The 24,971-nt window shown below is 42.4% G+C and overlaps 2 long non-coding RNA genes across 3 annotated transcripts in view; one reads left to right on the top strand and one right to left on the bottom strand.

Annotated features, from left to right (window-relative positions):
* Window positions 1-24,971, bottom strand: part of LOC310691175 — a 471,343-nt gene that overhangs the window by 360,095 nt on the left and 86,277 nt on the right. The gene's annotated exons all lie outside the window — the stretch shown is intronic.
* LOC310697772 lies at window positions 13,700-18,043 on the top strand. The gene is made up of 2 exons (XR_014521207.1): window positions 13,700-13,921; window positions 17,875-18,043. It is a non-coding gene; the product is annotated as an uncharacterized lncRNA (long non-coding RNA).

Below are 24,971 nucleotides of genomic sequence, written 5' to 3'. Positions count from 1 at the left end.
GAGTCTGACGAAACTGCGGAAGACACTGGAAGACAGCAGTGCCTGGCGTGCTCTCATCCATGGGATTACAAAGAGTCGGACACGACTAAACAACTAAACAACAACAAATGGGGAGGAACATGCTCCATTCGCAATCATGCTCATGCCTTGATTTTTCAAATGTTTCCTGTCTCGGAATGAGCCAGGAAATTGGCTTCACTGGGACAGATGAGCAAGGGGTGGAGATAAGATGGAACCCAGAAGACTTTACCAGAGCTACTTTCTTGGCAACGCCACTCTCATGGTCAAACAATGAAAATGGTATATGAAGGTCATGGAAGAGTGGTGGGATAAGGTCGTGAATCTGTCTAGCATTTCTCCTTGCTTAATGTACAGAGTTGGGCTAGTTCAGTCTTCCCCATTCTGGTGCTCTCTAGCTATTGTTGGACTCCAAATCCCATCATGTCCCACTCAGCATGGTCTCTGATGATGAGGAGAGCTGTAGTCCAGAAACATCTAGAGGGCACAAGTTTGGAGGAGGCTGGCCTAGATTAGATTCTCCATTATTTGTTGGACCAGGTAAATACATCCTGTAGCTTCCCATGCAATGTGCTTCTCTCCTAATGATCTACAATGCATGCCATTTTAAACGTCACCTCAGACTACAGAGTCCTTTATTCTTTATGTCAAGCTTGCACACTGTAGCTAGGCCTACTTCCGCAGACAATATTTGCTTTCCAGACTCCCAGCCATTATAAATATTAATGAAGCGTGTTTGGAAACCATTTTGATTAGCAATTTCATTAGCTTTGAATAGACACAGACACAAAAAAACCCTTAGTGTCAACATTAAATTTAAGTTTATCTTGCAAGCTATCATAGTTACAAAATAACATGAAGTCTTTAATTAAAAAAAGGCAACACGTAAAATGAAAACGAAAATATTGGTTATTTCTAACTCTTTGACCTATTTGTTTCACTGCAACAAAGCACAGCTAATTGGGTTACATGATATTGTGTTTGCTTCCAAAGCACACTAAAGTCACCAGATTTAATACTAATAAGAAGAGTGTAGAGTGTAAATGATCGATGTGGAGAGACTAAAATGGCTGCTTACTTGAGGGCTCAAAGAATGGAGCACATCTGTATTTATTTGTGCAGTCAAAGCCAGATTTGAAGAATTTATTAAGGTCATCTTCCTCAACCTCGGCCCTCCAGATGTTTTGAGACTACAGTTCCCATCATCCCTGACCACTGGTCCTGCTAGCTAGGGATCATGGGAGTTGTAGGCCAAAAACATCTGGTGGGCCGAGGTTGAGGAAGCCTGGACTACGGCGTCCAATTAAGGCTTTTAAAACAAAAAAATGATTTGATTTATTTTAAAGTAAAAAGACATGCACACACACACACACACACACACACAACCAGTTGACTGATACCTGTTAAGCAGTCTTTCCATTTTCCTGCTTTTACAGGACAGCCAATCCAAAGATGCCCTGGAGCTTTCAGAAACCTCAGACACCCAGGAAGGCTGAAGAATGCAGACAATTTGTAGAAGATGATTTGCAGAATAGCAGAAAGGACACTCACCTTCACTTTCAAAGTAGTCAAGAGTTTTTGTAAGTGCAACATAAACCTTGCAGTCTACCCATTAGATTTTCATTGAAATGTCCTCTCCCTCTTCATAATATCCAAATGATTTTTTGTTTTCTCAGTAATTGTTGGAGAATGGGAGAACAAACACAGAAAGGATTTATTTATTTTTACAAAGGACTGCTGGAGATAGATACAGGGAAATGAGATACATCACTATGATTCCTACTGAATCCACTTCTAAATAATGTTGGACACTAGTTGTGGGGAAAGTGGGGTGTTTGTGGAATCTCGTGGAGAATCACCCAGACCATTGAGGTGGAAATCGCTGTTGATTCAAACCAGTTTGAGCAATTCAACCCACACTGTCCCCAGTGCATCCTGAAACTCACTATGGTGTGGAGTTTCAGGGTTTTCCAAACTTGGATCGCCAGCTGTTTTTGGACTATGATTCCCATCATCCCTGATCACTGGTCCTGCTAGCTAGGGATGATGGGAGTTGTAGGCCAAAAACTATTGGAGACCCAAGTTTGGGAAACCCTGGTGTAGGGGATGGAGTCTTAAGGTGGACTGGGAACACCTTCGTTTGTCTGTGATGGACTTTGGGGCCAGTTACTATCTCTTAGTCTAAGCCATCCCCATTTCTTTTCGTGAGCATAAAGTAAGATGCCTTCATGCCAACTACTGTTAGGATTATTGGGGTTTTCTTTTTAAGGAAAATGTCAGTGCAATAGATGAATAATAATGTACAGAGTTTCATTTTGGGATCCAAAAAGTGGACAAGAGTAGAGATGGTGCACATACGTACAGGCACAAACAAAACCCTGTTCCAGTATGGTCAATTTAACACACACTTTTGTGTTTCCCTCTGCTTCTGTGCTTAACCCAGCATGTTGACATCTCTTTAAAACCTGTGATTTTCTGAATATTTAAAACAAAGCCATGCATACTTTCCCATCAGTTTAAAAACACTGCACTATGCCAAATACACATTGTATTTCAATTAAAACAGCATGTGCTTTCCAATAGCTGCCTTTGATTTCATGCTTTTGTGGGTCTAATGCCTTTGCCTGCTGCAGCTTAATTAGAGAGTGCACAATGTTCTAACAATGAAAGACAAAAAGAGGTTGACATTAGCTAGCTTTTTATCACATTTATTCCTCCCCCCCCTCCCCACAACATGCCACACTGTTAACTGAAAATAAATGATTGAAATACACTTGGCCAGTTGCTGAAAAGGTGAACTAAGAATCTGTATTCGGCCTAGGAATGAAGGGCAGATTAAACCATGGCTACTTCTTATGAAAATAAGAGTTGCCAACTTTGCAAAGCTAAAGATAGAGGAAGTAGGGAAGGGATAACCATGGCTCAGAGATAAAGTGGATGCCTCGTGCGCATAAGGTCACAGGTTCACGTCCCTCAGTGGATTTTTAAAATTAAAGGTTTCCAGTTAGTAGAACTAGTAATGGACTCAACCTGAGGATTTGAAAAGCTGATGTCAGCTTGAGTAGAAATACCTAGCCTCAAAACTATAACTAGCACTGACTTAATATCATTTCTCCAAGCCACTATTAATAAGATCAAGCTCTGAAGCTACAAATGTTATCATCACTCAGTGCAAGTTCAAAATATTAAAACAGGTTTGACTCATTTGAATTCAAATCTTCCTTAGCAGCCATCATTACTAGTGACAATTCATACTAGATGCATTGCATTTGCATCTGGGGAAGAAGAAGAAGAAGAAGAAGAAGAAGAAGAAGAAGAAGAAGAAGAAGAAGAAGAAGAAGAAATCTAGTTACAGATAGGTAGCCGTGTTGGTCTGCCATAGTCAAAATAAAAAAATTCCTTCCAGTAGCACCTTAAAGACCAACTAAGTTAGTTCTTGGTATGAGCTTTCGTGTGCATGCACACTTCTTCAGATACACTGAAACAGAAGTTGCCAGATCCTTCTATATAGATCCTTCTATATATTGTGTATGCCATCAAATGCCAACAGTGTCCTTCAGCTCTCTATATTGGACAAACAGGCCAAACCTTACGCCAAAGAATAAACGGACATAAATCTGACATCAAGAATCACAAAACAGAGAAACCAGTAGGAGAACACTTCAATCTCCCAGGACATTCTATACAAGATCTCAAAGTAGCTGTTTTACTACAAAGGAATTTCAGAAATAGACTGGAAAGAGAAGCTGCTGAATTGCAACTCATTACCAAACTTAAAACCATGGAGAGACCTGGTCTGAACAGAGACATTGGATTCTTATCTCATTATACATGACTAAGCCATTTCTCACCTTCTCACCCCTTGCCTTTTCCTGTAAGACCTATTACAGTCGTTAAGAGTCGTCAACAGGCTCATCTCAGCTATCTGCCAATCTCCCATTCCCACCACCCTTCTGAGTAATACCCCTCCCCACCTTCTCACTATATAGAAGGATCTGGCAACTTCTGTTTCAGTGTATCTGAAGAAGTGTGCATGCACACGAAAGCTCATACCAAGAACTAACTTAGTTGGTCTTTAAGGTGCTACTGGAAGGAATTTTTTTAAGAAGAATTCTAGTTCAGTAAATAAACGCTGGAAATGCATAACTGCTTACCTTCAATATGACAGTGAGCATTGCAGTTCTTTTCTGGAGGAACGAGATCTTCTCTCTCTCCCTCTCTCTCACTCTCATCAAGTGATGAGAAGAGTCCTGACCAAAGGCCCATCTAGTCAGCATTCTTTTCCAGAAGCTATGAGAACAAACGACTGTGGAAAACCCACAAGTAGGGCCTCAGGGCAACCACATCTGGAGTCCAACCACATACAGAGTGCAGCTGGCTGAGGCATATAAGGCAGGGGAAAATAATCAGCTACAGCACAGTGTGTTTAAGGAGTTTCCATTGTAATGGGAATGCCAGCTCTTTCTTGGTTCTCAAGGAGAAGCCAAGGCTTCCTGAAAGTTGGCTTGGGAAGAGTGGGGAATCCACTGAGAAATGCTAGATTTCATCTCTCTCATCATGTCGCTGTAATCCCAAAATCTATTTTCCAAGGAGCAATAAGTTTCTCAGCATAGCACAAAAATGGTATTTCAGTGTTGGCCACACCACACCAGGGAGAAGCCAGTATATTACAGAAGAGCAGCAAGGCATAAACAAGTTGAATGTGAATCTAATGAATGCATGGAGGATAAATTACTGATTTTCATGAAGTCTTATGGGGGCCTGTTTGCTGCAGCCTGAAACTCTGATAAACAACTTACGGCAAATGCAGTCATGGTTAGAGCACAAGACTCTGAAACAAATGTGGAGGGAGAAATCAAATGTTGTTGTTTGTAAGATGTGGACGTTAAAGCCAGTTGCTTGGAGCTGAGAACTGTACAATTAAATTTTGAATGAAATAGCATACCTATTTTCATTATTATTTACAGTACTATTTATGTCAATGCACTGATGTTTATAGTCTCCTCTTTTATTCCTCATAAGCAAAGGTGCTGCCTCCTTCCCTCTTGTCTTTCCTGAAATATTATCCTTTAAATAGTTTTCTCTATGTAACCTGTATCAAATATCTTCCTTTATTCATTGCCATTTGTACATCATAAGAATCCTGCTGGATCAAGACAAAAGTCCATCTCGTCTGGCAGCCTGTCTCACAGTGGGAAGCCCCCAGCAGAACTTGAGCGCATTCAAAATCCGCTCCCTTGTGATTCCCAGAAACTGGTATTCAGAGGCATAATGCCTCTGACAGAGGAGGTAGAATACTGCCATTGTGGCTAGTCATGGTTGATAGACTTAACCTCACTGGGTTTGCCTCACCCTCTTTTAAAGCCATCCAGGTTGGTGGACTGCTATGTATTCAGTGGTCTGTGTTTGCCTGAGCTTGAGTCTGGACTAAGGATTCTGAGCCCTTGCGATCTGATTTGATACATCACCTCCTGGCAAATAGAAGGGGAAGAAATGGAGGCAGTGAGAGATTTTACTTTCTTTGGGTTCCATGGTCACTGCAGATGGTGACAGCAGTCACGAAATTAAAAGATGCCTGCTTTTTGGGAGAAAAGAGATGACAAAACTAGACAGCATCTTAAAAAGTAGAGACATCTCCTTGCCGACAAAGGTCCGTATAGTTAAAGCTATGGTTTTCCCAGTAGTGATGCATGGATGTGAGAGCTGGACCATAAAGAAGGCTGAAGAATTGATGCTTTTGAATTATGGTGCTGGAGGAGACTCTTGAGAGTCCCATGGACTGCAAGAAGATCAAACCTCTCCATTCTTAAGGAAATCAGCCCTGAGTGCTCACTGGAAGGACAGATCGTGAAGCTGAGGCTCCAATACTTTGGCCACCTCATGAGAAGAGAAGACTCCCTGGAAAAGACCCTGATGTTGGGAAAGATGGAGGGCACAAGGAGAAGGGGACAAACAGAGGACGAGATGGTTGGACAGTGTTCTCGAGACTACCAGCATGAGTTTGACCAAACTGCGGGAGGCAGTGGAAGAGAGGAGTGCCTGGCATGCTCTGGTCCATGGGGTCACGAAGAGTCGGACACGACTAAACAACAACAACAAGCCAATCACAGAACAATTCAAGATTGGGGCTTCTACCACTGGCCCTTAAACTCTGAGTTATGATTCACAGCTTGGAAGTTTAGCTAGCCAATCATGTTGGGAGTGGGAGTGGCCCAGGCCTTCTGAAATGTATATAAGCAGTTGCTTTAGCCCCTGTTGTCCAGTTTTGTTAGTTCAATAAAGGTTCTTGCTGTTATCACTGTATCTTGCCTTGTGGGAACCCATCTACACTTCAGACATCACTACATCCAGTGCTTTTTTTTCCTCCTGAGAGTTCTTCTCTCTCTCTCTCTCTCTCTCTCTCTCTCTCTCTGACATTTTCACATTCATTTCTCTTTATAGGAGGACTTAGTGGGACTTAGTATTAAGTAAGCATGCATGAGGTTTTTTAACATAAAAGATTGACTACATCTAGCATTTAACTTTCATAGTCTTGCAAATAGTTTAAGATAGTTTAGCAGATTCCATAGTTTAAGATGTACATACTTTCTTGACTTTTAAGGCCTTCCGCATTCTCATGACGGTTCTTTTTTTAATCACATTTTAGTCGTTGAGGTAACTTGTTGGGAGACTGGCAATGTTGAGGAGCCAGAATATGAGGGTTGCAGAAGGATGAGATGAAAGCCAAAAGAGGCATAAACTTATCAGGAGAAATGTAACATGCCTATGTATGAAAATAGCTGTGAAAACTTCCCCTTGTTGTTGGAATGGCAAAAATAATCTTTGCCTGTTTTCAGGTGGGATCTCTGAAGTAAGGATGATGATAGCTGCAAGCATCATCTTTTCTTCAAAATGTGTCTATTATAATACTAAACTCTGTAGTAAATAAATGACAAGAAATGATTTCTAACTCTATTTGGAATAATAAAAAGCCAAGGCTGAGGGCAAAAAAAAAAGTCAGTTGATGAAAGGAAAAGAGGAGGCCTTCAGTTCCAAATTTAAATGTAATATATGTTGCCAAAGTGGCTAATCAGCTTAAAGCTCGGATAGTGAAGCAATGTGATGGGATATCATTATTTCAGCAAAATTTGATGGATGACACTTTGCATAAATGATTATGGGGAAAATTATAAGAGCACGGGGAGTTAAAGAAAACCTGGGGCTATTATAAAATTAATAGAATCATAGAATTATTGAGTTGGAAGGAATACCGAGGTTCATCTAGCCCAAACCTCTGAATTTGTCAGGAATCAGACTGAAGGAACCCCCCTTTCCCTCTGCACAAGGGCCTGATCCTGAAGCTCCTCTGGGTCGACCTAGAGCAATGGTTCACATAAGGACACAGTTCGGGAACTGACAGTTGGGCTGAGCTGCAAAAGAGTGACCAAGGGGAGAAGAACAGGAAGAGAGAGAGCTGGTTGAATCTCCATCACATCATGCATCCCATGAGCCTGAGAGGCAGGCATCTGGATAGGGTAGCCTCTCAGAAGGCCCAGTGGTGGAGGGGTCACATGGTGAGGAGACGGGAAGAGGGAATTAACTAGAGGGAAGTGGGAGAAACTCAATTGGGAGTACCTGCACGGTGAGAATGAACACTGCGTATTTGTGTTGTGTTCAATAAACATCTCTGTTGCTGCAAAAGACTGCTTTCGCTTTGTGCTGTTATCTACAGAGAGGGGTAAGTTAAGCCTTGTCTGGCAGCCTGAGAGAATTTCAGAAATCTCAACTAAAGCATCCCTGACAGATTACCATCCAACCTCTGCTTAAAAACCTCCAATAGTCCACAACCTCCTGAGAAGTCGTGGACTAACCCAAGCTGAGGACATACTATGGGCAATTCCCCCCCCCCAAGGTGTCTTGTAAGATTTCCCCTTAATATGTTATTCCTGCCTAGTGCCATTTCCAACAGACCAACATAAATAATTCCAACCATCAACTAACAAAAGGTAAGTTTTAAGTCACTGAGAGAAATGCAAAACAAAGAAACAAACAAACAAAAACTCTTCAGCCAGGGTGGCCAATTAAGGTTGGGAGAAAAATAATAATCATTTCTGGCCCTGTCAACTGGTGACCCAAACAGCCTGGTGAGATTCTAACACCAAGAGTGGGTGGCTGGGGTGTTTGGTAGGGACAAAACGGCCCCAAGCCCACATGAGTGTGGCCCCCACATCCCCTTCACAAGATCCTGTGGGATGCTACCACCCAACTAGATCCTGTGAGAGGTAATGGGGGTGCAAAAAGACTTTGAAGTTGGATTTGAAATTGTTGGTTCCATAATATTAAGAGCTGTGCTCGAGATTTTATCGATTTTGCTGAAATACTGTTTGTTTGTTTGAGAGAAACTGTTACACTGTGTTGTGACTAAAGAAGAGCAGAATCAACGCTGATATCTAACCCCCTAAATCAAGGTCCAGTGTTGAATTTTGCACATCCATATTCTTAGTGGGGTACCAGTATGAGTTTTCATATAAAAAGTCAAGGCTGCTGCCGTCCTCTCCCGTCTCTCTCAGTTGGCCTGGATGAATCATGTTCTTTGCTTATATCCAAAGGAAGCAACTGAACTGGGCATTTGTTACTGAGCTGTCTTTATTTTCTGCTCACATCTGTCAAATCAATGCGCTTCTTTTCTTTGAGATTCGCTGTGTCTTAAAATCAATATAGCCAGGTAAAGTGGTGAGACGCTATTTTCACAGCTGCCATGAGACACTAAACTCAATTAATAAACCCTTTTGCCACTTCTAATCCCGACAGTAAAAGTGGCAGTCATGATTATGCAAATTTGCTCTCTCTTTTTACTGAAGCGTTTGTATCCCTGCTATAGCAATAAGAACCCAGTTTTAAGCATAAACTCTGGAGAGGAACAACAGAAGAACAATGGGGGAATTAAGAATTAAGGAGGAATACTTTCTGGTCCTATCCTAACTAACAGGAATCCAGAGTGGATGTGGGGCTTCAGCTAGAAAGAATAATTTATGGACAAAACCAAGGCCACCTTGAAGCAGTGCCAGCCTGGAAGTAACCTCTGCCATAACCCCAGACGGGGACTATTGATGTGACAAAGAACTGAAGGTTACAAAAAGGCTTGGACCCAGCCTTCCCCAACCTGATGTCCTCCAGATGTTTTATTTTTAGCTATTTTATTTACCAAAAATTATATACTCTTCAACTGGGGGGAAAAACCTCCAACAACATTTAAAAGCTTCACAAAAATGCAAAATGAAACATTAATATTATCAATAAAATACGTTAAAAACAAGTATTTTAAAACATATAATATGGTTAAAATCAACAGTAGTTGTACAGAAATAATAATAAAAATATGCAACCACTACATTCCCCAACAAGTGTTATTAGGTAATATAGTGGCCCTGAGCCCATGTATATTTTTACCCTTCATGAATTTGTTTAACCCCCTTTTATGGCTGTTAAAAGTTATGTCTTGAGGTAACAAATGCCATAGTTTAACTATGTGAATTATACAAAATGAATATCCCACTAGTTTTAAAAGCAGGATGCAGAAAAATGCTTTTCGTTTCCTGCAGGAAAGGATTATCTATACCCTTAACTATAAAGCACAGGGAGCAGAAATCTATTCATTAGGTACAAGGCTGGAAACATAAAGGCATTCCTTCTATCACATTTGTTAACATAACGATGCTGTTGCACATTGCCTCCAGACAGACGAGAACCATCAAAATTTTGACTAAGGCAAAATTTGAAACACAATTGGGTGTTTTCTTTGCACACGCACAAACAAACTCACACAACCATGTAGTTATTTCTTCATGTTACCTTAGTAACATGAAGTTATTAACTGATTGAATGAATGCTATTTATTTGCAAAGCTGAAACCATTACAAAGTTAGTAACCATCATTTAAGTGTGTTGGGAATTGTTAGAAGACACCTATACCCCTCACAGATTTACAATTTTCAGAACTCCCCAGGAAGAGAGATTGACTGTCAAACAACTCTAGAAACTAAAAACTCCCAGGATTCCTTGGGGTGAACCCATGACTGCTTATAAGAAGGCTTTAAATATACAGTGGATATGGGACCTTATTATTATTATTTATCTTGAAAGAAAAGCATTAGTAAGGCTATAGTCTAAATGGGAAATAATCTGCATAAGTTGTTTTAGGTGCTACATAAAATATATGGCTGGAAGAGATATTGCATATATATCTTTGTTTGGGAATACCAGTTATATCAGCATCATCTGATACATCATGACTCCAGCTTCTCCTCAGGGAGACAAAAACCGAGGAGCTAATGAGACAGAACAAAAACATGCCCAGGTGCCACAGGAAGCTGTCAGAACAATGAAGATCCTATATCATTATAATTGGGCTTGTGAAGTTTGTGTGTTGTGTGAGGGAATACATAGCCCTAGTCAGTTTATTTATATACTGCATTTCCCACAAATATGTGGTGCTCAAAGCACGTCACGGAAAGCTGACAATTTAAATGCCACCTAGAGCCTTGGGCATGAGGCAACTAAAAAGATAAGAAAGGGATAAGAACTAATACAGTAATAGCGCAATAGCCTTCTTGCAAAGCAGAAAGGCACCGTATCACTGCAACGTAACGCCGTAGCTCAACAGTTAACCAGTTCATTTAAAGACCTCCTCATTTAGCTCATGGGAATGCAAGCCACCCCACCTGCCCTATACTGGATGCACAGTAATATATATTTTCCCATCGTGTGTATATCTACTTCTGCACAGATCATCTCATACTAGATTGAACTTGAGAACCCCAAGGTGCATCTCAAGAAACTAGGTATACAAATGATGGAATGGGAGCTAGCACTATAAAATACTGGTTGCCTTGCCATTTTCGTTGCCAGCCCTCAAGTCTCCTCTCTGACTTACATAAGGACTCTTATAAATCCACTCTTACATAGCAAAAACAGATCTATTGGTATTGACTTGGAACTCTTGCAGAATTCAGCTGAGCAATATATTTATCGCAATATTCAAATCAGATTCAGGGACATGGAAAAACAAAACGTTGAGTCAGCTGTAAATAAAATGTGCACCCCCAAGTTCTATGGTTTAAATACAACAGATAACAGGGTCACTTATATCACAAAATTAACAATTCCAGTCCAGTGCAGGGCCTTTATGTTAGCTTGACTGAACGTTTCCCCCTCAGCTTTTGTCAAGGGCCGATATTCAAACACCCCCAGAAAAGATAGACATTGCAGATGTTCTTTGAATGTGCCGGACAATGTAGAACATACTCTTTTCTACAATCCATTGTACAACCAGCTACACAAATGCGTGCTGTCCACTTTTTGGGGTAGTCTAATATCACAGCACAATGAAAATATCAGATCCTAGCTGTCTGACAATAACCTGGAAGTGACTGCAAGGGTGACTGAGTTTTTACCAATAGTATCTCCCGGTGTGGTGAATGGCACTATTTAGCAAGAAGAAACTCCAATGAAAATCCTCATTATTGCATATTTTTACATGGCTGTTTATTTGTATATATTTTAATTTTTTCTATATGGGTGTTTTATGATGGCCTATACTTGCATTGCCTAATAAAGCTTTGGTGAAGTAGGGGATAGTAATATTCAATATAAGGTCTGGGGGGGGATAAAGACGCAGCAAAGCTGGGTTTGCAGGCATGACCGATCAGCTGATTGGCAGTACCTGTAAAGCTCTGTGCCTTTGCAAGCAGTGATAACCAGCTGGTTGCTCATGCCTAACAGTGCACCTTCAAAGGAGCCTCCTGCGATAAACATTTCTTAAAATATAAACTCTGAAACAGAAAAGGTGAAACATGAGTTCTCCTCAAATGCCTGCCCAAATAGGTTAAGTTTTAATTAACATTCCAAAGGTTAGCAAAGGGAACACATGACAGGGATCTTTAGGGAGAGTGTTCCATAATTATGGCTTCACCACAGAAAAGACCCTGCCCTCTAAATGCCTCGCTCACAGATGAGACTTGGGGTACAGTGTTGCTTGTGCAGGTTCTCTGCTGCTCACTTGTGTTCCTTTGGTGGTGAGAAAGGTTGGGGTTGGCCTAGGGTGTGGTTGTTTGTTTGTGATTGGCTTTGTATGCTGTTGGTGGATTCTTGTCGTTGTCTTGGGCTGTGTATGTGATAAATGGAGTCATACCGGGGTGAAGGTGTCTTCTTCCATTTGTCCCCGTGTCAGTTTCAGTTTATTGGTTACTTTTTCTAGTAAGGCTGTTTCCCATACTATTTGGTACCATTGATCCATGCTTACTCCTGACAGGTCTCTCCAGTGTCTGGTTATGATGTTTCTGGTGCTGCAAGTAGATGGGTTATGAGTTCTTTGTGGTGTAAATGGGCATTATTGTCTTGGAAGATGTTTAGTAGGGCCAATTTTGGGGTAATTTCTAATACTTGCTTAGTTATTTTACATATTTCTCATATGGCTGTTGTCCACCACATGTGGAGGTATGTGCCTGTGGAGGTGCACCCTCTCCAGCATTTTGGTGAGGCTCCTGGGCGTATTAGTACTAGTTTTATTGGTGTTAGGTACCACCTGTAGGTGAGTTTCAGCGTGAGTTCTTTTCATTCATCTGACACAAAACCCCACATATATTAAGTAAAATAGAAACATCGCCACATTCCACCCCACTCACCTTTTCCCCCTCCACCTCTTACCCTTTTCTTCCTAATGTCTCAACAAATGAAACTGATCTGTTAAAAATGTTACTTGAAAAAGAGAGAGAGACATTGCACATACTTTTGTAAACCAAGAAAATCTTTAATAAAAATACATTAAAAAAAGACTTGGGATACAGCGCCATCAGTGGGTAGAGGGGTTGCACATGTATTGGTTCCTTTTAAAAAGGAAGTTGATGAGACATCGAGGAGACATTTCTGAAGAAAGTTAGAACACAAAGTGTGGAGGCAGTGCTAATGCTCCGGCACTTGGCAGGCACAATTGCAAGGGATGCTTAAACACTCAGTCGCTGTTGCTAAGCATTCAGAAGAAGGAAGGTTGATTGCCCTCTCTGAGACTCAGGAAGGGCCCCTCTCAGAGGAGCATAAAAAGGAGGAGAATCTGAATGAAGGGTACCGCAGCATGTCCACATGAGCTAGCTTATAAAGCCTGGCTTCCTTCCTCTCCGATTGGCCAGTCGGCCTGCACATCTTCCTGTGTATGGTCCAGCTTGAAGGTGAGAGAGGCATAGTGCTGAATTGTGAATAATTTTTAGAACTGTGGAGAAAGTGATGTAAATTATTACCTCAAGTGGCTAAGCATGCTTAACTCTGACTGTGTTGCACTGTTCACCCTGGTGGTAGCAATCTGATATGGGCATAATCATGCCTTATTTCTGTGTTGTTGTCTAGTGGTCATTCCAAACCAGATTATACTATTTGTAACAACAGTGAATGTTCAAAACATGCTGAGTTATAGTCAGGTGACTCCCATCCTGTTACAGGGACCAATCTCCCTGCCCTGATAAAATTGCATAGACTAGGACCCCATGCAAGTGATGTGTGTTGGTTGTAAAGGATTTGTTGCCGTGTGATCAACTCCACACCCAGCGAAACAAAAACAGTGATGTGCTGAATAGGAAGGACTAAAAAAGTTATCGGTAGAAGCCTAATGAAAGCTGACAGTAATCAAGTTCCTCTTAAATGTTTGTTTATTGCTAGGGACATCTCTAGCTGTTCCTAATCAAACAGAAGTAACATCCATCATTGACATGCTGGAGCTTTGTGAATATCACAGATCAGCTATGGGTTTTCAGGACTCTCAAGTGTAAATGTCATCTAGTGGAATATTTAGAAGGAAAGTTGCAGCAGTAACAGCTAAAAGAGAATACTGGACAAATCTTCCTGAAAGATGGAGGACATAGTTCTGTCTTTAAAGGTAAAGGGACCCCTGACCATTAGGTCCAGTCATGACCGATTCTGGGGTTGCGGTGCTCATCTCGCTTTATTGGCCGAGGAAGCCGGTGTACAGCTTCCGGGTCATGTGGCCAGCATGACTAAGCCGCTTCTGGAGAACCAGAGCAGAGCATGGAAACGCCGTTTACCTTCCCATCAGAGCGGTACCTATTTATCTACTAAGTACTTTGACGTGCCTTCGAACTGCTAGGTTGGCAGGAGCTGGGACTGAGCAACGGGAGCTCACCCCATCATGGGGATTCGAACTGCCGACCTTCTGATCAGCAAGCCCTAGGCTCTGTGGTTTAACCCACAGCGCTACCCACGTCCCGTAGTTCTGTCTTTATTTTACAGCAAATGGCACAGGAAGCAAGAGATTTGCCAAAAATAACAGACAGCTCCCGATTATTACATAATGGACAGCATGTGGCTTAAGTAGATCTGGATAGAGCTCCTCTGAGGAGAGCCACTGTGGTGTAGCAGTTATGGTGTACATAGCCAGGGCTCTTTTCCCCTTCCAGTTGGAACTCACCGGAACTCAATTCCAGCACCTCTCAGGTGGAAGGCATCACCATTATAAGAGAACAAGGGAGACATTCATGGTGGGTTCTGGCACCTCTTTTTCTGGAAAAATAGCCCTGTACATAGCCATGAAGTGGACTAAGACAGTTGCCTCAGATGGCGGAATGCTGTGGGGCAGTGTCCGCATGGACAGCTACTCCACCACCACTGGAGAGGTGAGGAGAAGCAGCGGCTTCTAGCTAGATTTCACCAGAAGCCATCACTAGGTGATCCTGGTGAGCAAGGCTTTGGCGGGGCAGCAGAGCGGGCACTTTCCCATTTCTCATCACGTGGTGAAATGGGATGAACCACCTCAGCACATATATCTTTTCTGTGTGAGGAGAGGTTCTGGCGCAATAAGTGCCACTAGAGATTTCTGTGAATGCTTTTGCAAAGTTCTACAACTCCTACAATTGTTAGCACCTACAATGCCTTTTGTCCCTGCATTGGAAAAAGATGCTTTCCCAGAGAGCCAGTGTGGTGTAGTGGTTAAGAGCGGTAGTCTCGTAATCTGGGGAACCGGGTTTGCATCTCCGCTCCTCCACGTGCAGCTGCTGGGTGACCTTGGGCCAGTCACACTTCTCTGAAGTCTCTCAGCCCCACTCACCTCACAGAGTGTTTGTTGTGGGGGAGGAAGGGAAAGGAGAATGTTAGCCGCTTTGAAACTCCTTTGGGTAGTGATAAAGCGGAATATCAAATCCAAACTCCTCTTCTTCTTCTATGCTTCAACTTAAGAAATAAATATGCAGATAACTCTGGAGTAGAATGCTACCATCATCTGATAATAAGAAGGAAGTTCAATATAAAATAACAGGAAGCGAGGTTCAAAATCCTTGATAGTATGTAATCCCAATGAAGTTCCATCAAATCCTTTCCAAACTACAGGCTGTTGTTTCTTTCCAACAAGGTTGTCACCAGAGTCACCTTTGATTGGAACCCTCGACTAACAGCTAAAATTACATCTCATTTTCCCAATTTGTCAAGCAGCTCAAAACACTTGAAGGCCCCCAAAATATGACCTTTTCCCATTTATAGTATAGCATTAAAGCCCATTAAAGTTTCTTTAGCAACCCATTAACTCATCAGTTCTCCAGGGTCATGGCTTCAGTCAGTTGCAGGGATGGAGCTATCATTGGGCCTCCAAACGCCATTGGACTCCAGGTCCCAGTTAGCGTCGAGCGGGTTGCCGGTGCCCAGGGCTGCCCAGGGGGTCGATGGGAAGGAGGGAAACGGATGGAGTATGCATGCACATTCAACTGCCTAACGGCATCTGTGTCACCCAGGGGATCGCAGGTGCAGAGATAAGAGGAGTTGTTCCATTGTCTGGAGAGGTCACTTCCTGGTTCACATGGAGAAGACAGTTTCAACAGAGCCCAGTGACAGAAGCTCAGTGACACAGCTGTCTTAAGGCAGCACCGGGTGTTGAAATTTTGTGTCCTTAACAATTTTGCACCTGGGACAACTGCCTCTGTGCCCCCCATGCTACACCACTGCCAGCTCCCATCAGTCTCAGCCAGCATGGCCAATGTTCATGAATGAGAGGAGCTGTAGTCCCATTCTTACATTAGAATGAGTTGAACTCCAGAGAAGTTGTTGTTGTTGTTTAGTCGTTTAGTCGTGTCCGACTCTTCGTGACCCCATGGACCAGAGCACGTCAGGCACTCCTGTCTTCCACTGCCTCCCGCAGTTTGGTCAAACTCATGTTGGTAGCTTCGAGAACACTGTCCAACCATCTCGTCCTCTGTCGTCCCCTTCTCCTTGTGCCCTCCATCTTTCCCAGCATTAGGGTCTTTTCCAGGGAGTCTTCTCTTCTCATGAGGTGGCCAAAGTATTGGAGTCTCAGCTTCAGGATTTGTCCTTCCAGTGAGCACTCAGGGCTGATTTCCTTAAGAATGGATAGGTTTGATCTTCTTGCAGTCCATGGGACTCTCAAGAGTCTCCTCCAGCACCATAATTCAAAAGCATCAATTCAAAAGCATCAATTCTTTGCCAATCAGCCTTCTTTATGGTCTAGCTCTCACTTCCATACATCACTACTGGGAAAACCATAACTTTTACTATACGGACCTTTGTTGGCAAGGTGATGTCTCTACTTTTTAAGACGCTGTCTAGGTTTGTCATTGCTTTTCTCCCAAGAAGCAGGCGTCTTTTAATTTCGTGGCTGCTGTCACCATCTGCAGTGATCATGGAGCCTAAGAAAGTAAAATCTCTCACTGCCTCCATTTCTTCCCCTTCTATTTGCCAGGAGGTGACACTGAAGTTAATTGTCTATATATTTAATTTGGCTACTAGTAGGTGATGTTGTTCCCGTTTCACTTTGCTGTACAGAGGACTTCTTGCATTTCTTATGCATACACTCCAACATTTCTCTGATGAAATAGGGACGCCCTACCAACATTTCTCCAATGAAAATAAGGACATCCTCAGGAAAAGCAGGACATTCTGGAATCAAACCAGAAACCAGGACGGCTTCTGTAAATCCAGGACTGTCATTGGAAAATGGGAACACTTGGAGGGTCTGCTTGTGACCTACCAGTCTGAGTGCAGTCAAACACCTATGTCCTGTGGCCTTCCAGGGGCTTGCCAAATTTCCTGTTTTTGCTGTTCTGGATAGGCATGAAAACCAGGAAGTTTACTGAATTGCTCACTGTGTTATCTAAGCTGTCTGCCACATGGTTGATGGACTGCATTTGGCTTAGAAGAAAAATGTGCAGGCTTGGTTTACAGGAAGCGCAAGTCAGATCTGGAGAGAGGGAAGGGAAATGGTGAACAAAAGCCAGCTGGCAAGGCCTGCTCTCTGGTTTAGTTGCCCATGCTTTGTCAGAAGTACAGAAAGGAGAGGGGTTTTTTGTTTTTTCTCTCCTCTCTGCTTCCCCACACTGCCATTGCAGCAGCGATAGAAGTGGCAGGCACAGTTCTCTGTCCTCCGCTGAATTAAACAGACTGCTGGTTTGGGAGCCATATCAAGCCCAGCCACTACTCTGAGCATTTTGTAAATAAACAGAGGCATTTAGGATAATTAGATGCTGTCTAAGGAAATTGGGGGGAAAAGGAAACTCATTTAGAAAACCATTTGCTATGGCACATAAAACATGCTACACAAGTGTGGTTCGGAGCGATTTTGCCGCAGAAGAGCACATGCCCCAGTGTTCCTGAACAATAACAATTATTCAACAGCAGCTTTGTTTGTTCCTTCCGAAGTTCTGCTCCAATGGCATTCCTGTTGTTCACATTGCAGTTTTACCACATCATAAAAAACGATTACCTACTTAGCAAGAAATCTTCCATTATGAATCTCAGCGCATAAGTATGTATTGTTTTGTTTGCCCCTACTGACCTACCATTTCTGCCTTTTTTATTTTTTGTTTTTAAAAGAAAGAAACCCCAATCTTCAGAGCAATGAAGAGAAAGCATGTGCCGAGGCAATGCATATTCTATGAGAGGAACAAGGATTATGGCATTTCAAATGCAAGAGGGAAGTTTGAGGTGGCATGAGGAATGCTTGGAAAATATAGCAAATAAAACAGAGGTGGCTGAGGCAGGCCTTGGTCTGCTGCTGTGAAGTTTTTTATTTCTCTTTATGGGTGGGGTATAAATGATAAAATTATTATTATTATTATTATTATTATTATTATTATTCCTTCTAAAAACCCTGACCCACTTGTCTCTCCAGAAGGTGAGTGAGGTTGCAGTTCTGTTTGCACAACTGACTTGAGCTTAGGAATATAGGAGAATTTTAAAAAATTATAATAGGAGCAGAAATTTCTGGTATTCCTTTAGTCATCCCATTATGTGGAACAAAAGTCAACCCATTGAATACCACTCAGACTGTGAAAAATACATAATCTCTCTCCCACCCATTTAAATTGAATTGAAATGGTCTCTGCATTGAAACGAAAGTGGTGGAAATAATGACATCATTAATTTAATTCGCCACTTATGTAAATTATGCAAATAATTACTTATATTACATTAGGTAGAAGACAGTGAGATGGATAACACAGTATTTGGTGGAAATAGAACTGCAGTAGAACGGAAGCAGCACTGATTGTGATGAAGACAGGTCAGAAAAGTTAAAAAAAGCACACATTTTAATAAGCTCATAAAATAAAGCCATGCAACTGACCAAGATCAAGTTTAGCAAGTCAGCAGCAGCCAAACACAATGCAGTGGGAGGGATTTTTAAATAATAATTTTCAAGATGATTATGATTATTAATTTTTATTCATATCCCACACTTCATGCCAAATGCATACATATATTCTTCCTATGCAGCAAATATAGGTTCCAAGTATATTTTCTAGTTTAATTACTTATAAAATCTAATTTGTCTCCTTATTGGATGATATCCAATGTTAGTCATGCTCAAGGAAGACCCATTGAAATAAGTGGAATTGTGTAATTTAAGTCAATTGATTTCAGTGGGTCTACTCGGAGCATGACTTTCTGGAATAGCACCCAAAGGGTTATATTCCACAAACCTTTACTCCGAGTAGACCCGTTGAAATTAATGGATCTTAAATTAGTCATAGTTTTTTATTACAGTGGGTCTGCTCAGAGTAAAAATCAGATGCATACAGCAAATGTCACAACTTTTTTTACCAGATCTGGATATAGAAACGTAAGACAGATAAGGTCACAGAAACATCCTCAACTATAATTCATAATTTAGCCTAAGTTTTGCATCTTAAGCTGGGAACCCATAGACTGCCACCAACCTTGGTAAACCCTTTTCTTAGGTTGTGTTTGGCTCAAATATCAGCTTCATAGCATCCACAGAGGACCAGGTGTGTTTGAGAACAAGACAGGAAAACTAAAAAGGTTGCCATCTCCATTTCGGTGTATGACTAGAAGGAAACGAAGAATTGTGTGTTTTAAAAAAGAGGGGTTCTTTGAAATTGGTGGTTTATTTGAATTTTAACCCCCCCCCCCCCACAAAAGCAGCTGCTTGTCATGAGGAAGAGGGATTCTCAGAAATATTATCTGGGTAGTAAACAAATGGGTATGTCCAAAAGTTGAAATGTGACTTGTAAGTTTAATTTGGCCCTCCGACTAAGCTTAGGCAAACATGAGCTCACCTTTGAGGCTTCAAAATCACCACAGCTTGCCAAGTCTGTTGTTATTTTTCAACTTCTAACTGCAATTTGATCCTCTGTATAAAGCTCTAACAATAGGATCCTCCCTTCTCTTTCTTGATGCGTTGACAGCAATCGCAGAAAATAACAACTTGGCACAAGGGAATACAGTATGGCGGATAATTTGGCAGGAAAAGAATTACAAACTTGACTTCTGACGCTCAGGGGCAGCAAGTGCCCTTGCCTACAGCATATAAGCAAAGCAGAGACTCTTGAAAAGCACTTGATTTTCTTTTGGCTTGCAGACCGAGTTTTGTTTTCCTGTGTTGTTGTTCATCCTCTAATTCTCACGAGGGTTCAATGTAGCAGTTCTTCTACAATCTCCAAGGCAGGAAAGTCAAACTCTAACCAAATATTTTGCTGCACTTGGAGTTTTAAAAGCACTTCTACTTACACTCGCCCTAATTTTCGTGCAGGGGAATAATAGACTGTCTTACCAGTGACAGAAACCTCTAGAGGAGAATGTTTGCTCGTTTACATAGCGCAAGGATCAAGTCACCGCAGCCATGTCAGCTTGGTAGAAGAATGCTATTGCCTGTGCATTGAGAAGCATGAGTTAGGGAGAACGAAACTGCTGTGCTCTGAAACACTTGCATGGTTTAGGTGGCCAGTGATATTCCGTATGCTATAGGACTTTCAATAAGACACGTCGGAGACCAGATCTGGGTTCACACACCTTTCATGCAACATTTATGTAACATTTATTTCATATAGTCAAGTATACATTAATACATTGGTACCAAGAGGTTAGGGACACGGGTGGCGCTGTGGTCTAAACCACAGAGCTTAGGGCTTGCCGATCAGAAGGTCGGTGGTTCAAATCCCACGACGGGGTGAGCTCCCATTGTTCGATCCCAGCACCTGCCAACCTAGCAGTTCGAAAGCACACTAGTGCAAGTAGATAAATAGGTACCGCTCCGGCGGTAAGGTAACCGGGGTTTCTGTGTGCTGCTGCTCTGGTTCGCCAGAAGTAGCTTAGTCATGCTGGCCATATGACCCAGAAGCTGTCTGCGGACAAACGCCAGCTCCCTCAGCCAGTAAAGCGAGCTGAGCGCCACAACTCCAGAAACGTCCACGACTGGACCTATCGGTCAGGGGTACCTTTACCGTTACCTTTTTCCAAGAGGTTCAAACACTCGCACATTCACACAAATACTCACACAAGGCCCTTCACGTGGGTTGATCAAGCCTCACGTAAGAGCTGTGGGTGTTGGGTTGTAGCGCTGGTCCCGGCGACACTGAGGGTAAGCAGAGTGCCCTTTTTATAGTTTTCTTTCCCCTTGACATCTATGGGCTGGCTTTTAGAACGACTGAGCTTCCACCACTCTCCTTCTGGACCACCATGTCACCTTTGCTGTTGTACCTCAGAAATACGTACAATGTGTTTCAGGCCTTTATCATCCATCTGTGGCCCACCGCCAGTTCCTCCTTGTCTTTGTTCTTTTCAGAGGATATTGATTACAGTGGTACCTCAGGTTAAGTACTTAATTCGTTCCGGAGGTCTGTTCTTAACCTGAAACTGTTCAAGCACCACTTCAGCTAATGGGGCCTCCTGCTGCTGCCATGCTGCCGGAGCACAATTTCTGTTCTCACCCTGAAGCAAAGTTCTTAACCCAAGGTTATATTTCTGGGTTAGCGGAGTCTGTAACCTGAAGCGTATGTAACCCGAGGTACCACTGTACCGTTGTTCATCGCCAGTTCCATCCTGTTTTTATCAGGGGATTTTTGCATCAGGGTTTTTTTTTGCTTTCATTAAGCAAAACCAGTGTTCTTTTGGACACAGTTACACGTTTTTCCTTGATAAAACCAGTTTCTCGCTTTGCCTGCCAGCATATCATGCTTTGCGAATTCGCCGTCTTCTTTGGACCTAACATTCATACATGACATTTGCTCCTAGACTCAAGCCAAGGTGTTGGTTTGGACTTTGAATGCCTAGCCAGAAGCTGCTCACTGCATGGGGTGGAGGCAGGATGCTAAATTCTCAGCAAGTACAACACTGCTGCTTACCTGAAGGAAGAGGAGGAAGGGGAGAGGTGGAGAAGTAATTACAGTGTAAATACATGATTCATCCTTTGCATGATGCATCCAGAGCCCCAGGTAACTAGACTCTCCCAAACCTGCACTTCTTTGCATGTCATATGTGAACCTTCACGCTTCAGCTAGCTAATCCTGAAGTTCTCCAGTCTGAACTACATGGCATCCTTAAATTTGGTCTCTCTACAGTTTCAAGGGATCAGTTTTAAAACGATTAGATGCTAACAGCAAAATCAGAGTTCCATTACCATCGTCATCATTCTTCATTGATAAAACGTAGCATAGCCATATATTGATATCTTAATTTTAACATAAAACGTTGTTGTTGCTATAGGAGACCCAACAGGTCTCCTCCTCTGTCCTGTCTCCACCCCCTGTATCTGCCTCCCCAAATCTGCTCCAGAGCACTTTGGGACCCTCCAGAACAGATTTTGTTGTCTAGAGGGGAGGTACAGTAGGAGCAGTGCTAGATTTATGTGCAAGCTAAACAAAGTATAGCTTAGGGCCCCACTCTCTTGCCCCCCCCCCCAAAAAAAAAACACACACCTGGAAGTACATTTCCAAAATATAAGATAAAAAACAAATAAAATAAAACCTACATACAGCAACAGTGTTTTGTGGTTTTAGATACCTATTAAGTCCATAAATTACCATATAGCATATATTCAACACAAAAAACCCAGTGACAATTTGTTGTTGACAAAGGACAGCTGAACATATAAAGGGCCCCATTGCCTTCAGTAGCTTAGGGCCTCATCAAACCTAAATCCGGCTTTGGCGTAGGAGGAGGAAGGAAGAAACCTGAAGTCCTGTTACGGAAGTGGATTTCCGTTACACAAATAGGCAGACATCATTGAATATCAACCGATATTATTGTTGTTCTTAGCAAAACTCCTGACTGCATAAGAGAATGCTGACTATTTATGCCCATGTGCAGGGCCGCTAAGAACCCTGTTAGCCTGCAACAAAAATCTAGAGAACGAATGAACAGCACTTTCCATAGTTTTCCTAATGCACGCTGTGCGAGGTCTGTTACTGCCTCTTTCAAAAGGATCCTGTGGACTGGTAAAAAAAAAGAAAAGTGCAGAGACATTTCTCACACTTTGGTTTATTAACACATATTGTTGAACAAATCTGTTACCCCTCGCATCAAGATAATCCCAAGTGGAATCTCTCTCTCTCTTTTTTAAACAGTATGTGTTGTTCTGTGCTGTTACTTTATATAGTAAGTTCCATTCTGCTGTTACCATGGTCGTTCTTCCCTTCGATGAGCATTTTGCTTTTCTTCGCTGTCTTCAAACTCCCCGTGGTTAACTTTTACAGCTCTACGCCATTCTGTTCCTAACTGTTTCTTCTTCTTTGAGACCCCTACCTTCTATGTCTCTCACATTCATACATACTCATCTGCCGGTGGTACTCTTCCCCCACCCATCTAGGCTTATTTGGTATTTATAAACATGTGAAGGGGCTAGTGAGAATATCCAGGCTAGCCCTACCCCACAGATGCTGATGCAGATACAGTGGTACCTCTGGTTATGAACGCCTCGGGTTACGTTTTTTTCAGGTTACAAATGGTTTTAACCCAGAAGTGAGTGTTCTGAGCTCTTGGAAACCTCACCGCTGGCCGGAGCCAAGCCCAAACATCCGAGGGGCCTACGGAGGCTCCGCGATCAGCCTCCAGTCGCGTGAACTCTCTCAGGCCTTCACAAATGCCTGGAGCCAGGTCCCAACATCTGCAGGATGCCCAGCAGGTTGAATCCCAGCTCCAAAGTTAGGTAAGGAACACTTCTAACGAAGACCAAAAGCAGTGAAGCTGTTAAGAAAACAAAGGTGAGCCTGGGCCAAAAAGCCCTTTACCAACCCTTGTCCCACCCCCAGCCGTAGCAAGATGGGTGGCACCTAGCCAGGTAAGCCCACCTACCCTGTGGGAGGGGAGGAGGGGAAAATTTTGGGATTCTGCAAGGGATTTTGGGATTTGTTTATGTGCCTTTGCCTCTGCTTTGCTCCTTCATTTGGGGGACTTTTGGGGGACTCAGCCTTCTGCCATTGTTTTGGGGACCATGTGGGGTTTGGGCTTCAGCTACTGGTTGACTGTGTGACTATAGAAATGGATAAAAGCCCCCCATCCAAACAATCATCAGTGCATGTAAGAAGAAAAAAGTTATTTTTTTCATCTGTCTTATTTTATAGCACAGTACATTGATTATTGCCTTCATTTTATGGATCAAAGGTCTCGTTAGACAGCAAAATTCATGTTAAATTACTGTATTAGGGGCTGTTTTTCATCGTCTGGAATGGATCAATCCACTTTTCCATTACTTTCAATGGGAAAGTGAGCTTCAGGTTAAGAACGGACTTACGGAACCAATTAAGTACTTAACCAGAGGTACCACTGTACTGGCTAGCCTCCTGCCCAGTGTAATGATCCGTGTCCATCTGAAGAAGGGTGTTTCTGTGTAAAAGAAGCATTCAAAATTTCCCAGGCACACTTTGCACCTGGCTATTGGCCACTAGCAACCAAGTGAAGATGTCCGGGACCCTGGATGGAGGCACATGCCTGGGGGTCCTTGGAGCTTGTCTGTTTTCACAAACTAACAACACAGCCTTTAGAATTCTATCTGTTATATTTTCTCTGCACAATCTGAATAAATTTTAGGAACAAAAAAGCCATATTGTAAAAAAATAAGACTTTCAAGTAGTTTGGCCCCAAAATGGCAAATAGGTATTCCATTTTGCTTTAAGGAGCCATTTGGCACCTAGCTTAAATATATGAGTTTCTAACACTGAGAGACAGTGTAGAGTTTGTCAGGAGTTCAGCCTACACTCGAGTAGGACTCTGGCAGAGACACATGCCTGACTGGCATGTTCTCTCCCTCCTGCACTTAGGGATCCGCAGAGTTTGCACATCATGCACATGACAGACCTCAGCAACTCAGCATTTTGGCTAATCTACTTTATTTACATATAAACACACACGGAGCACTGCAACATGGCTTCCTCTCTCTCTAGCATCAGACAGCAAAGAGAAAAAGAACAAAGGACAATAGTACCACTTCGTGGAACACCGTAACACAAACATCCTGCCTCCATCACTTCCCACTTTGTGGAGTAAAAACATATACCGTCATGTGATAGACAACAATCCCATGACTGCAATCATGGAGCAGGAATTCTAACAGAGTTTTTCCTCTGGAGACGGGGGTTAATTAGGAGGGAGGGAATGCTATGCACATACATATGAAGCCCCACAGACTTAAACTGATATGCATCAACCAGGGAAATAGTCAATAAACCAATTGTAAT

The sequence above is a fragment of the Podarcis liolepis genome (genome assembly GCF_965112155.1).
Source record: "Podarcis liolepis genome assembly, chromosome: 1".
In the NCBI taxonomy this organism is placed as follows: Eukaryota; Metazoa; Chordata; class Lepidosauria; order Squamata; family Lacertidae; genus Podarcis; species Podarcis liolepis.
Note: the sequence above shows the minus strand (reverse complement) of the source record. Positions and strands in the feature narration are given on the sequence as shown.